This window comes from Delphinus delphis, chromosome 20 (assembly GCF_949987515.2).
Source record: "Delphinus delphis chromosome 20, mDelDel1.2, whole genome shotgun sequence".
Classification (NCBI taxonomy): domain Eukaryota; kingdom Metazoa; phylum Chordata; class Mammalia; order Artiodactyla; family Delphinidae; genus Delphinus; species Delphinus delphis.
The window spans coordinates 40,118,951-40,132,564 of record NC_082702.1 but is presented as its reverse complement, the minus strand read 5'-3'; the positions used below and the strand labels follow the sequence as shown (position 1 = coordinate 40,132,564).

At 50.8% G+C, this 13,614-nt stretch overlaps 1 pseudogene; it reads right to left on the bottom strand.

Annotated features, from left to right (window-relative positions):
* Window positions 1–33: 33 nt before the first annotated feature.
* LOC132416057 (uncharacterized) lies at window positions 34–12,558 on the bottom strand (annotated as a pseudogene).
* Between the last annotated feature and the right edge of the window lie 1,056 nt (window positions 12,559–13,614).

The window sequence follows — 13,614 nt, the reverse complement described above, 5'->3', positions numbered from 1 at the left end:
TGCTGGGGGCCCCCGCCTCGCCCCCTGTGTCCCTCAGAGGCTGGGTCTTACCACCGCATCTCCTTCCTTATAATGGGGCGCCGCCCCATTGAGGCGGTAGCAAGCACCTGTCTGCTCCAACAAGCATTAGACCATGCCCCTGCCACGCCCCTCACGCGGATACGCCCCATAGGGCGTGCCCCTTTCCTTCCGCCCAATCCTCTCCTCCTCCCTCCCTGAGCCCAAGTCCAGAGGAGGCCCCGCCCCTGGTCCCCGCCTCGGGTTCCCGGCCCCGCCCACCTAAGGAAGCCCGGGACACCGAGGCTGTGGTGCAGAAGCACCAGCACCACTTTCTCCCGGGCTGCCAATTTGGAGCCATCATACGTGGAAGCGGAGCCCACGAGGAAGGCGTGTCCTGGGAACCAGACCATCACCTGGGCGAGAAGGGCTGAGGCCTGAGCGGGACAGTGGGGTGCTTGAGTGGGATGGTGCGTGGTTGAAGGCTGAGTACTCACAGGCAGCAGAGGGTCCCCGAGCGCTCCTACTGGCACGTACACATTCAGGTACAGACAGTCCCCAGTGAAATGCAGCCACTTGTATTTTTTGTGTGTTGAAGTACATGGAGGTGATCTGCCCCCAGGACTCCTGAAGGCACCTGTGGGCACGATGTGAGTTGGGGCCCAGCGCTGCGAGAATAGTGGCGAGAGTGGTTTCAACCCAGGTTCTGCAGTGAGGGGCCAGAACCCAAAGCAAAATCCAGGCAATATGTGTGTATGTGTGTGCGTGTGTGTATCCGTGTCCTAGCAGCCTTCACTAACGTTAGGTCCAGGGATGGGAGGCAGGTTGGCACCCCCTGCCTGTGCCTTGCCTTATGGGTCTGCCTGGGAAGCGGTTCCCTGCTCCTGCTGGAGACACATTGGTGCTGTCAAGCCATAAACCTGGGTGCCCTGGGCACCTCCTTTCCTTCGTGCCCTGTCCTCCGCTCAGTCTCTGTTCTGCCTCACAAACAACCTTTGAATAGGCCCCCTCTGTCCATCTCAGGGCTGCTGCCCTGTGAAGGCCACCACCACTCTGGCCAGGACTCTGCCCCTGCCTCTTCATCTCCCCTGCAACTCATCCTCCACATGCTGGCCAGAGAGATTGATAGACAACACAAATCTGACCACGTCATTCCCCTCCTCATTACCTTCCCTGCCTCCTCCTGCCCTCATGCACCCACACTGACCTAGGCCCTCCTTTCCATCTAGTCATCTCCTTCCCAGCCATTCTTTGTTCCAAATACACATGACCCCTTGCCTCTCACCTGCAAGCCCCTGTACTTCTGTTCTGTCTACCAAATGCCTTCTCCTCTGCCCAGCAAACTCCTACTCACATTTAAGGTCCAGCTTAAGTGGTGCGCCCCCTGCTGGGCACTTTCCCCTCTGTGCTTCCCAAAGCTCTATCCACCATTGACTACAATACTGGGTTGGAGTTATTTTGATTGGTTGTTTTTACTCCCAAAGGGCAGGGATGTAGGTGTATTCATCTGATTCCTGGCACTTGGCCCTGTGCCTTGCACTGTGTGGACATCTGGTATACTTATGGAGCTTAGGCTATTGGTCCACCTTGCCTTTTCTCCCTGCTGGCCCAGCCCTGAGGGTGGCTATTCTTATAACAGCTGGGGCTGGGCCCATTTGACTGAATGCAGGAATCCCTGTCTACCTACTCCTCTGTTCCTTTCTCTTGTCCCAGCCTGTCTTCAGTGTGTGTATGTGAACATAGGTGTAATCCACTCCCACCTCCCTAACCCTAGAGCATCACCTGCTCCCTTTCAGTCTTCCCAACAGCACTTCAACATACCTTGGTCCAAACCTACCCTCTACCAGCCACCTTCTCCAACAACTATGCTATCTCTCTCTTCCCCTCAAGGCCAAATGTTTCAACAAGTTGTCCTTCCCTCCGCCCCCACCAGCCTCTCCAAGGTCACGAGCAGGCAGCTTGTCTCTGTCTCTACAGATTGTCTTCGGCCTTCCTTGCTTGACCTCTCGGCAGCAGCTAATGTCGTTAGGATGCTGTCCAATAAATCACATGCAGCATCCCAGCAGGAAAGCCAGGCCTCTTACAGCCTAGAACAGGGGTTATAAGCATTTGAGGCAGCTGTCCCCAACCCGCCACCAAAGCCATTTTCGTCCAGGTCACCAGTGACTTCCATCTTGCTAAATCTCTCTCATCATCTTACTTGCCCTGGTAGCCCCTCTACATGGTTGACCACACTCTCCTTGAACAGCTTTCCTTCTCTGGGCTTCTGTAATCCCACTCTCCTGATTTTTCTGCCACCTCACACCTCCTCTTCTTCCTGGCCTAAGCTGGAGAGCACCCCAGGCCTCAACCCTCATTTCTCTTTTCATGCTGATTATTCTTTCCTGAGCTGCTGTCCTTCAGGCCTAGGGCTTCACACTGTTAACCTGCTGATGACCAGTCTCCTTCCAGCTCCACTTATCCAGACTACCTACCCCACATCTCTACATGGATATCTATTAGACATGTCAAACTTAACACGCCCCCAAATGAACTCTTGTTTTGCCCAAACCTGCTCTTGATCTAGTCTTCTCCATTTCAGTAAATTGTACCTCTATTCCCCTTGCTGCTCTGCCCTGAAACTAGTTATTATCCTTGATTATTCTTCTTCCCTCGTGGCTCACATCCAATTCTCTAGCAAATCCTGTCAATTTTACCTTCAAAATAAATCTGGAGCCTGACCACTCCCACCACCGCCACTGTAACTACTCTGGTGGAAGCCACCATCTCTGTAACAGCTTCCTCTCTCCCTGTTCCCCGCTTAATTGCCACCCCACAGTCTGTTCTAAGCCATCCACACATTCTTACATCTAACACTCTGTGTTCCAAACAGCCAATGTCTGACAGCTCATGGCCAATGTTCCAACAACTGACACCCAGACTTCTATGCAAGGGACACCCCAATCTCTAAACCCCTGATCCTCAGGGTTCTAACAATGGTTATTCCATGTTCTGTCACCTGACCCATGGAGTTCCAAGTAACAGTCACACAATGTTCAGAATACCTTGGTTTCTCTCAGTGATGGCCAGTGTTTTAACAACCAACATGCCAGTGTTCTAGTAACAGTCAATCATGTTCTAACAGTGGACACTGTGTTTTTGGGCTTCCCTGGTGGCGCAGTGGTTGAGAATCTGCCTGCCGATGCAGGGGACGGGGGTTCGTGCCCCGGTCCGGGAAGATCCCACATGCCGCGGAGCGGCTGGGCCCGTGAGCCATGGCCGCTGAGCCTGCGCGTCTGGAGCCTGTGCTCCGCAATGGGAGAGGCCGCAACAGTGAGAGGCCCGCGTACCGCAAAAAATAAAAATAAAAAAAAAAATAACAGTGGACACCGTGTTTTTAACAACTAGACATCCAGTGTGGTAGTTGTAGTTTTCTATATCACCTGACACCCAGGTTCTCACAGTAGACATTTTTCTAAAGCCAATACTTTATCCAACTGATGCTGAACATTGTTAATGTTCACCACAGAATGTTCTGGACAGTGGGTTACTCAATGGTCTATGTAAACAGTAAATACACTTGTTCTTGGTAAACTGCCAAGCCCAGTGTGTCAAAGGGCAGCCATTGTCCCAACATGCTCATGTGATTCAGGGCTTGAGCCCAGCTAGAGGTTGCACTGAGACCCTGGGACATTAAAACTGAAACTGAGCCCATGCCCTCCCCATTTTGGCCTCCTTCTGCAGGGAAGGGCTGGTGGTGCCACGTGGGCTTGTTCTTAGGTTCAAGCACCAAGGAAGAGGGAAGAGCTCAGGGTTCACTCTGTGTTTGTGTGTGTATGTGTGTGTGTGTGTGTGTGTGTGTGTGTATGTGTGTGTACTGCTCCTCACACACATTTAGGGAAACTCAGCTCCCCAGCAGGTCCTGGGGGCACAGTCAGTATGCACCTCCTCCTTGCCTGGAGCTCTCCCATGAGAGAATCAAGAACAGCATTATCAGTGCCTTAAACACCATCTGGACCAGCCACTTCATTATATAGGTTTGGAAACTGAGGCCCAGAATGGTTGCCAGGACTGCCCGTGGCCACACAGAGCACTCTTTTCAGTGGGTTGTTCAAACCCCGGCCCAGAGGCAGGCATAGGTTCACCGCCTTCCTCAGGGTCTGCCCACATCCCAGCTGACAGTCCTCTGGCTCTTACACTGGGGCATAGGTGGTAGCATCTCTGATTCCTTCCCAGGGCTCTGGGGGTTCTGGGGCAGTGAACCTGCAGGCACCCACAGGAGGTCTGTAGAAGGGAACTCCTAGGAAGGCATTGATGGGTGTCTTCCCCACGTGTACCTGTTTTCTTGGAGGGTCCCATATTTGGTAACCACTAGAGGCTCCTTGGTATGCAAGGCACCTAGGAAGAGAGAAGAAGAGTCACCCTGGACACCGAAAACACCTTGGCCCATCCGCCACAGGCACCAGCACCAGCTTGAAGCTTTTCACAATTGTGTGTTTGTCTTCTTTTTCTGTGTTCCTCTTAGTATTTTTCTCTATCGTTATTTAAGATTTCAAAGTTATGTTGGTAGATGCGTAAAAGTTCATGTCTGTTATATGAATACTTTTCGGTTGGTCATTTAATGTCAATAAATGTGTCATTTATTTTGATTTCTGTTTGTCTGATATTGGTATGACTATATATCTTTCTTGTTGCTAACATCTGCCTGGCATTTTTCTGGGAAGAAATCACACACATATATGCATTCTCATACATATATCCACACTCACATTAATATTTACATGTACACGCAAATTTATACACACATGGGTATATATGAGCACAGCTCATTTACAAAAAAAAAACATGGGGGAACACAAGAGTTAAATGCATGCCCAGGGCTTCCCTGGTGGCGCAGTGGTTAAGAATCCGTCTGCCAATGCAAGAGACATGGGTTCGAGCCCTGACCCGGGAAGATCCCACATGCCGTGGAGCGTGCCTGGCTCCACAACCACTGAAGCCCGAGCGCCTAGAGCCCGTGCTCCACAACAAGAGAAGTCACGACAATGGGAAGCCTGTGCACCTCAACGAAGGGTAGCCCCCACTCACCGCAACTAGAGAAAGCCTGCGCGCAGCAATGAAGACCCAACACAGCCAAAAATAAAGTTAAAAATTAATTAATTAATTAATCTTTAAAAAATGTGTGCCCACATGCATATAAGTATAGTTATATATAGGTTACAGTGTATCCATATGTAGCATACATTCACATCTGTACACTACAAGCATACCTACACCATAGCTAGCTCTTGCAATGGATACAAACTACACCAAGTTGAATTTAGACTCTGCCAATGGACACCTCTTGTTCTACGCCCTCACCCTGCCTCGCTCCTGTTGCCGAGGGTCACTGAGACCTCTCATTTGTTGCCCCTTCCTGAAGCACCCCTGTCCTTTCTTTCTCCTCCACCCCATTTATCAAAACTGAATTTTTTGGGAATTCACTGGTGGTCCAGTGGTTAGGACTCTGCACTCTCACTGCTGAGGGCCCGGGTTCAATCCCTGGTCAGGGAACTAAGATCTCACAAGCCACATGGAAAAAAAAAAAAACCCTGAATTTTTCTGTGCCCTGGTCCCCTGGAGGCTCACTCTGCAAAGTGACAGAAGGCAAATCTGATCCAAATTTTATTGAACTTGATTGTGCATGAGAATCACCTGGGGGAATCATTGGGAAATTCAGATTCTTAGGTCCCCCCTACACCCTCTGAAAGGAAATCTCAGGTTGCATCAGGAAATTAGATTTGCAACCCTCTCCAGGAGACTTTGACGCAACTGCTGTTTGGGACAGCATTTGGTATTGGTGTGGTGTGAACACGCCCTCACACCCCAGCTGCAGCTGGCCAAAAATACCTCTCTGCCCACATCCCCAGGTCTCTCCTGGTCTTACATAAGCAATATCCAGGCACAAAGAATTGGCTGTAATGGTGGCCCTTCAGGCATGGAGGCAGGTCAGTGGCAGCATGGAGCCATCTCAAATCTCCTCTGTGTATGTAGCCCTTTGCAATTTACAAAGCCCTTTCACATGGTCCTCTCACATAGGCTTCTCATTTGCCCTGGGAGGAGTGGGGTGAGGCTTGGAGGCCCAGAGATGATCAGTGACCAGCCTGAGGTCTCACAGGACAGAGCCAGGAGGCCAAGGTCTATCATATTACCCAGATTTGCCCTGAATTCTGGGTCCACTTATTGAATAGCCAACGACTGTGATTGACTGAGCCTTGATTATAGCTTGGCGCTGTGCCAAACACTTATGTACCATTTTTACCTCATCCTCCTAAAACATTTATAAGGTAACTGTTACTATGTTCCCACTACACAAACGTGGATGGAAGTTCAAAGGGTTATATAACTTGCCCAAAGTGACACAGAATGGCTCACATCAGAGTTCTGCTCTAAAGAGTAGTGTTTTTTGTTTTTTGTTTTTGTGGTACGTGGGCCTCTTACTGTTGTGGCCTCTCCCATTGCGGGGCACAGGCTCCGGACACGCAGGCTTAGCGGCCATGGCTCACAGGCCCACCTGCTCCGCGGCATGTGGGATCTTCCCGGACCGGGGCACGAACCCGCGTCCCCTGCATCGGCAGGCGGACTCTCAACCACTGCGCCACCAGGGAAGCCCAACAGTAGTGTTTTACTGTCCTCACCCCAGCCACTGGGGGCACCTAAGCACGTGACAGAGTGCTCTACAGCCCTGAACAGGAGCTGAGGTGGAGTGGTCTCCATCCCAGCTCTGCTATCCAGAGGCAATATGTAAGCACTTATGAAAACAATATTCCACATTTTTAGTAGTCATAAAATGTTAATTAAAACCAGGAGTCACAATTCCCACTAATAAATTACAAATGGTGGCACCCAATTGTGGCAAAGATACAATGAAAAGGACATTCACATATACTGTTAGTGTAGGATAAATTGATACACCACCGCAGGAAAATAATTTGGCAAAATGTATAAGAGCCATAAAATGTTCACATAGTTTTCTGACTATTTTCATAAGGGGTCCCACCCTTATGAAAATAGTCAGAAACGCATTAAAAGAAAGACTTTTATGAACCATAGTCATATATGCTATCGTGAGTACGGGAAGCATTATTTGTATCTGGGGACCAGGCAACATAAATATAACTATAAACTTAAGTTATAAACTGTTTATGGTATGATTTTAAGTTAATAAAAGCAGAGTATAAAATTGTATGCATGCTAATATCACAGCTATATACAAATATGCAATAAAAAAACTAAGAGAAAATGTGCCAAAATGCTAAAAGCGGTTTTAGCGAAGTTTCTCTCAAGTTAAAAAAATTTTTAATGCAGGGACTTCCCTGGTGGTCCAGCAGTTAAAACTCCGCTTCTACTGCAGGGGGCACAGGTTCGATCCCTGGTCGGGGAACTAAGATCATGCATGCTGCGTGATGTGGCCAAAAAAACCATTTTTTAAAATGCATTAATATGGGCAAAACTTATTTATGATAGAGGTCAGAACAGTGGTTACTTTGAGGGTATTGACTGGGAAGGGGCATGTCGGCTGCTGGAAATGTTCTAGATCTTGATCTGGTTGGTGGTTACATGATGGTTTTACACACACACACACACACACACATACACATACACTAATATATATATACTAATATAATACGACTTTTATATAATATTAATTTTATAAAGAATATAAATATACAATTATAAACATATAAAATAATGTAAATTATAAGATACATTTTATTAAAATGTAAATATAAATGTCCACACTCCCAGCTCTCTACCACCCATCCTCCCAGACGTCTAAATGTCCCTGCCCTGCTGCCCCCAGGAGAGGCTGAGTTGTTGGCCTGTCCCTCTGTGTGTGAGTATCTATGCCTGGCGCTGGGTATGTACATGCTTGCCTGTGTCTACTGGGAGCATCTACCAGTCCCTTGCCTGGTGGCTGGGTCCAGGTGTGCACGTCTGATCCTGCGGTACCCCCTGGTGCTCACACACAGTGCTCACAGGACCCTTCCTGTCACCCTGCCACGGAGAGGCTCCCTGGGTCTACCAGTCCCTGCCCTGCAGGGCCTGTTCCGTCTGAGTTTGTGGGTGCCCCTGGCTTGCTCCCCTGAGCTCTGTGGCTGCTGGGTCCTGGGGCAGGGCCATCGGTGGACGGAGGATCCCCTGGCCGGCAGGGGAGGGGAGTTCCGTGAGTAGTGGCCCAGGGAAAGGAGAATAGAGAGGCAAGAAGACTGGAATCCCAGGAGCACCCCTTGTCTGAGCACTCCCCCAAGCCACTGGGGCCGTGCCAGGCCATTCCCCTCCCTCCCCGTGAGGAGAAAATCCTAGAAGCTGGGGGGAGGAGGAGGAGAGGCAGGGAAAGTTGGCAGTGAGACAGGGTCTGAGGCCTCACCAGCAGGCTTGCCCAACCCCTCAGAGCCCTTTGGCAATGGTGACACCAAAGCTGGTGACGTCCCCCACCCAACAACGCCTGCCTCCCCGTGGTTGCCAGGTGTGCTGCACCCTCAAGCCCGCAGGAAGAGGCCTGTTTGTACGTCCAGCACGGTCAAAACCGAGGCCTTGATTCCCAGCCCAGTCCTGCCCGCCTCCACGCAGCCCCGGGAAGTCTTCCTTCTCCCACCTTTGTGTCCCCTTGGATACCAGGTCTGCCTGTCACTTCTATATCTAGAGCCCACCAGTGCCTTCCACCTACCCGGAAGCCCCCACTGACCCCCTCCCTGCTCTCCCTGTCCGCGCTCTCACCCACAACCTCCAACCTGTTCATGTCATCCCCGGGTTACCAGTCGAGCCCACAAGGGCCCTCACAGTCTGGTCTTTGCTGGCCTCTCCAGATGTACAGAACTGTGTTTTCTCAGCACATCTCAACCTCCAGGCCTTTGTTCCTGCCGTTCCCTCTACCAGGAACACCCTTCCTCTTTGTTCCCATCCCTCGAACCTACTCTTCTGGCCTGTGCAACTTCTGCTTGTCCTTCAGGTCTCAGTTTAGATGTCCCCCCTCCCCTGTCCCAAGTCACAGCCGGTCTATGCCTCCTCACGCCTATAGCCCTTTGCATCCCGTCCCCGTCCCCGGTGACACACTGTGAATGGGGCCTGTTTAACCTGTCAGGCTCTCTTATCAGCTTGTGGGGGCAAGTTTCCTGGTGGAAAGAGGGGAGAAGAATAGGAGGCCTTCAAGGCCGGTATAAAGAACTTGAACTTGCCCCGGGGGCGACAGGGAGCTTTTGAGCAGAGGAATGGCAGGACTCAGAACTCCTCTGGTTTATGACTCTCTTTTCTGCCCCAGATAAACTTTCCCCAAACACAACTGGTCTCACCTGCAAGTGTTTTTCATGTAACCGTCAGCAGCCAGGAACTTAGTCAGACTGAGGAAGGGTACGTGTGGGACCAGAGTCGGCAGGATGGGATTCAGCGGGGGCAGGGGAAGTCATTGTGATATGTATTAAAATCCAGATTTCTCAAGGGAACGGTGCATTGATCCTCAAAAAAAGAAATGTGTGCCCCCCTACTCAAAAACCTCTGGCTGCTTCTTACCTGTTGTAGCCTGAGTGGGTAGACCTCGTCTACCTCGTGACAACAGCCTGACTAATGCACTAGTCCAGATGCCTCCCCCAACTTGTTCTCCTGTGTCCCGGTGGGTGCTCCGCGACCTGTGCCAAGCAGCCCAGAAGGTGATCTTCCCTAGCTGGAGCGGGAGGAAAGAGCCCAGGCAGGCCATAAAGGGGTGAGGTGCTGGCGCTGGGAAGCTTGCATTTCACGTCCAAGGGTCAGGGCTCTGGCCCTGCTGGACTCTGCTCTGCCTTGTACAAGGGCCAAGACTGGGCAGCACGGACAAAGGGACTTCCCTCAGCCCTAGTCAGAGGCCTGTGGGGCCTGAGATCTGTTCTCGGCTGGATCCCCTTATGCCTCAGGACTCCTCTGACTCCAGGTCTCTGCCGTCGGAGTCCGCCCACTCTTCTGGTCAGGGAGGACAACACCTGTGCAGAACTAAGCAGAGCTGTGGTGCCTAAAGGGCCTGGGTTCAAGTCCAGCAGTCACCGTTCTCACACTTTCTCAGTCTTTCACTCACTCACCAAGCATCCTCTGATTCCAAGTCCTGACTGATCCTACTATGGGAGATGCAGAGTGGGGTCAGGCTGATTTCCACACTCAGAGAGCTTCTCAGAGGAGGACAGAAACACTGACAATGACACTGACAATGCTAGCTTAGAGTGGGCTATGCTGTAATGGACACAGATAGGGCCAGGACCAGAGAAGGCAGGGAAGACTTCCTAGAGGAGGAGGGTCCTCTGGGGAGCTTGAGGTGTGAGCTGGACCTCGCCATGAAGCAAGTGGGAAGAAGGAGAAGTTTGGGCAAAGGCCCTGTAGATGGGAAGTAGGTGATATGTCAAAGGAGTCATGGAGGGGCTGATGCTTTAAGGGACATGACCACCCATCAGCCTGGTTTGGGTTAAAGTCTCTTAGCAGGGGTGAAGGAGGCTGCCTTGTTGGGATGTGGCCACCCCTCGGGTTGGCCCCCAGCCCAGAAGACCCAGGACCTGCCTCCGAGCTCCCCCTGGGCCTTCCTGCCCTTCTGCTTCTGCTGCCACTGCCCGATCTTGGTGGGAAGTGTCTCTGCCCAGAACTGCTGTCGGGCCTTCCTTAGCTTCTGGCTGACCTGTGGCACCAGGCTGATTTCCAGGTATTGCTCTGAACAGTTGAATGTGGGCCAAGGAGGCAGCCCCTTGCCATTGGGATCCCTGGCTGGGAGGAATGAATGAAGACAAAGGTCTCCTGTATTGCTCCCTGGGAGGCAGATCTGAGTAGTCTAGGCCAAAAGCCAGGCATGCCTCTTTGCTTACTCACCCTGTCCAGGAGAAGTGGGTCCACTGGGCCATCATGGTGAGGCTCAGCTCCTGCTCCTCCCCTGTGGCTTCTGGAAAGGTTATGAGAGGGACAGATCACGGATCAAGGTCACGTGGGTCCTGGAGGAGACTCAAGTGTCCCCTCTGATGACCTGAGACCTCTGTTCCTGCATGCCCCGCCCTACCCTGGTGGAGCCGGCAGCCTAAGGATCTTGTGTCTGTTCATCCTCACCCAGCATGGAGCTCTCATCCACGAGGAAAGGACCCCCGAAGATGAAGGTCTTCTCAGCCCCATGATCAGCCCGCACCCAGGCCGGCTTGATCTTCGCAAAAGAACTGGGTCGATGCTGGAACTCATAGAAAAAGATGGAGACCCCAGAATCTGTGGAGAGATGGCTGGATGAGAAGTAGATACCCACAGGCTGATCAGGTCCTATCTTTGGTAAGCCAGGCTCATCGCAACACCAATACAAGTAATAATAATGATGATGACAAAATGGTGAACAGCAAGCCTCTACTGGGCGCTTGCTAGGTGTTGAGCACCATTCCATGTACTTTATGTGTCACTGTTCATTTTATCCTCATAAAAACCTATGGATTCGCTCATTATGTATTATTATTGCCATTTTACAAACAAGGAGACTGAGGCACAGAAGGGTTAGGTATCTGCCGGAGGTCACAAAGACAGGAACCTGGAGCTGTTCTAGGACTGTGTTAGAGATTAGCCATGAGGTCTGGAGGAAGCAAGACTTTTCTCCCAGGAGAAGGGCTGAAAGCAGAAGAAATCACTCATGAGTCAACTGAATCCCTGAGAATTGGTGATAAGTCCTGCTGGGTGACCTTTGGCAAGTCACTACACCTCTCTGTGCCTTGGTTTTCTCCTCTGCAGAGTGCCCTGCCAGAGTCGCCTCTCACTGCTGTGACACTGCATCCCTGAGAGGAAGTGGAGAGTGGGGGTAGCAGTGGAGCGTGGCACCATGTCACTTGTGATAACTCAGCTCCTGGGCCCAGGTGGGAAAGGTGGGACAGGTAGACAGGGATAGGCTTACCTTGGAGGTTTCTGGAAAAATTCAATGTTCATGACAACGTTGCTTATCGATTCCTGGAAGGCTTCTCATTCGGCTTGTCCATCTGAGCTGCTGTGTAGGTATTCATCTATGATGATGGCATCACCTCAGTGGGCACATCCTGGGGCAAGAGGCCTGCTCAGGTCCCACAGCCACAGCAGACCCTCCCAAGAAGCTCCACACCCTCCTGCCTGGCCTGTCTCATGTCCCAGGGCTCATGTGCCAGGAGCTAGCCACTTGCTGCCCTTGGGGGTTCTAGATGGTGTCTGGGAGGGATAAGGTCAGATCTGGAGTAAAATGCTAGCTCTGCAATCACTGCTTGGCTGTGTGACCTCAGACAGGTTGCTGAGCCTCTCTGAAAGGTAGCTCCTCCCTGGAAGGTTGTTTGGCAGCCTATGTGAAGCACAGCATTCTGGCCTGGAGCACGTGCTCAGTTGAAGTTAACCAGGAAGTTAGTGAGAGAACAAATCATGGGCACTCCCCATGGCTCCAGAGAGCAGTGATGAGGTTGTGTGAATGAGGAGGGCTCTGGGGGGTCTCAAAGAAGGGAAATGAACATAGATTGAGCACCTCCTGGATACCGGCTCCTTGGTAGACTCTTCAAATGCAGCATCCAGTATCCTTCTTAAACAGCTCACATGGGTGGGATGTATCATCCCCATTTACAGGTGAAGAAATGGGCTCAGAGGGGTTAGGATAACTGTGGACAAGTAGCTAGGGTTGGGATTTGACCCCAGGTCCACCTGGTTTCACATCTGACAATGCAATCTTAATAGCTGAAGCTCTGGGATCAGACAACTGGCTCAAGCTCTGCCTCTGCCCTTTACCCATCATGAGACCTGGAGCCTCAGTTTCCTCATCTGTAAAATAAGGATAATGAAAGTCCCTACTTCACAGGGTTGTAATGAGGATCAAAGGAGATGAATACCTGTCCCAGTGCTCAGCACAACACAGTTCCTGGCAGAGAGTATGTGCTCATTAAGGGGCAGTCTAGGGCTTCCCTGGTGGCGCAGTGGTTGAGGGGCCGCCTGCCGATGCAGGGGACACGGGTTCGTGCCCCAGTCCGGGAAGCTCCCACATGCCGCAGAGCGGCTGGGCCCGTGAGCCATGGCCTCTGAGCCTGCGTGTCCGGAGCCTGTGCTCTACAGCGGGAGAGGCCACAACAGTGAGATGCCCGCGTACCGCAAAAAAAAACAAACAAAAAAAACCAAAAACCAATTGTGTTTCTATACACTAGCAATGAACAATCTGAAGATGATATTAAGAAAACCATTCCATTTACAATAGCATCAAAAAGAATAGAATACTTAGGAATAAATTTAATAAGGGAAGTTCAAGACTGTACATTAAAAACTAGAAAACATAATTGAGAGAAATTAAAGAAGACATAACTAAATGGAAAGATGTTCCATGTTCATGGGTTAGAAGACTTAATATTGTTAAAATGGTAATACTTCCCAAACTGATCTATACATTCAGTGTGATCCCTATGAGAATCTCAGCTGCTTTTTTTTTTTTTCAGAAATGAACAAGCCGATCATAATTCACTTGGAAATGCAAGGGACCCAGAATAGCCAAACAATTATTATGGATTGATATGTGTCTCCACGTAAAATATATGTGGAGTCATAACCCCCAGTACCTCAGAACGTGACCTTATTTAAAGATAAGGCCGTTAGTCAAATTAAGATGATTACAGAGGTGGGCCCTAG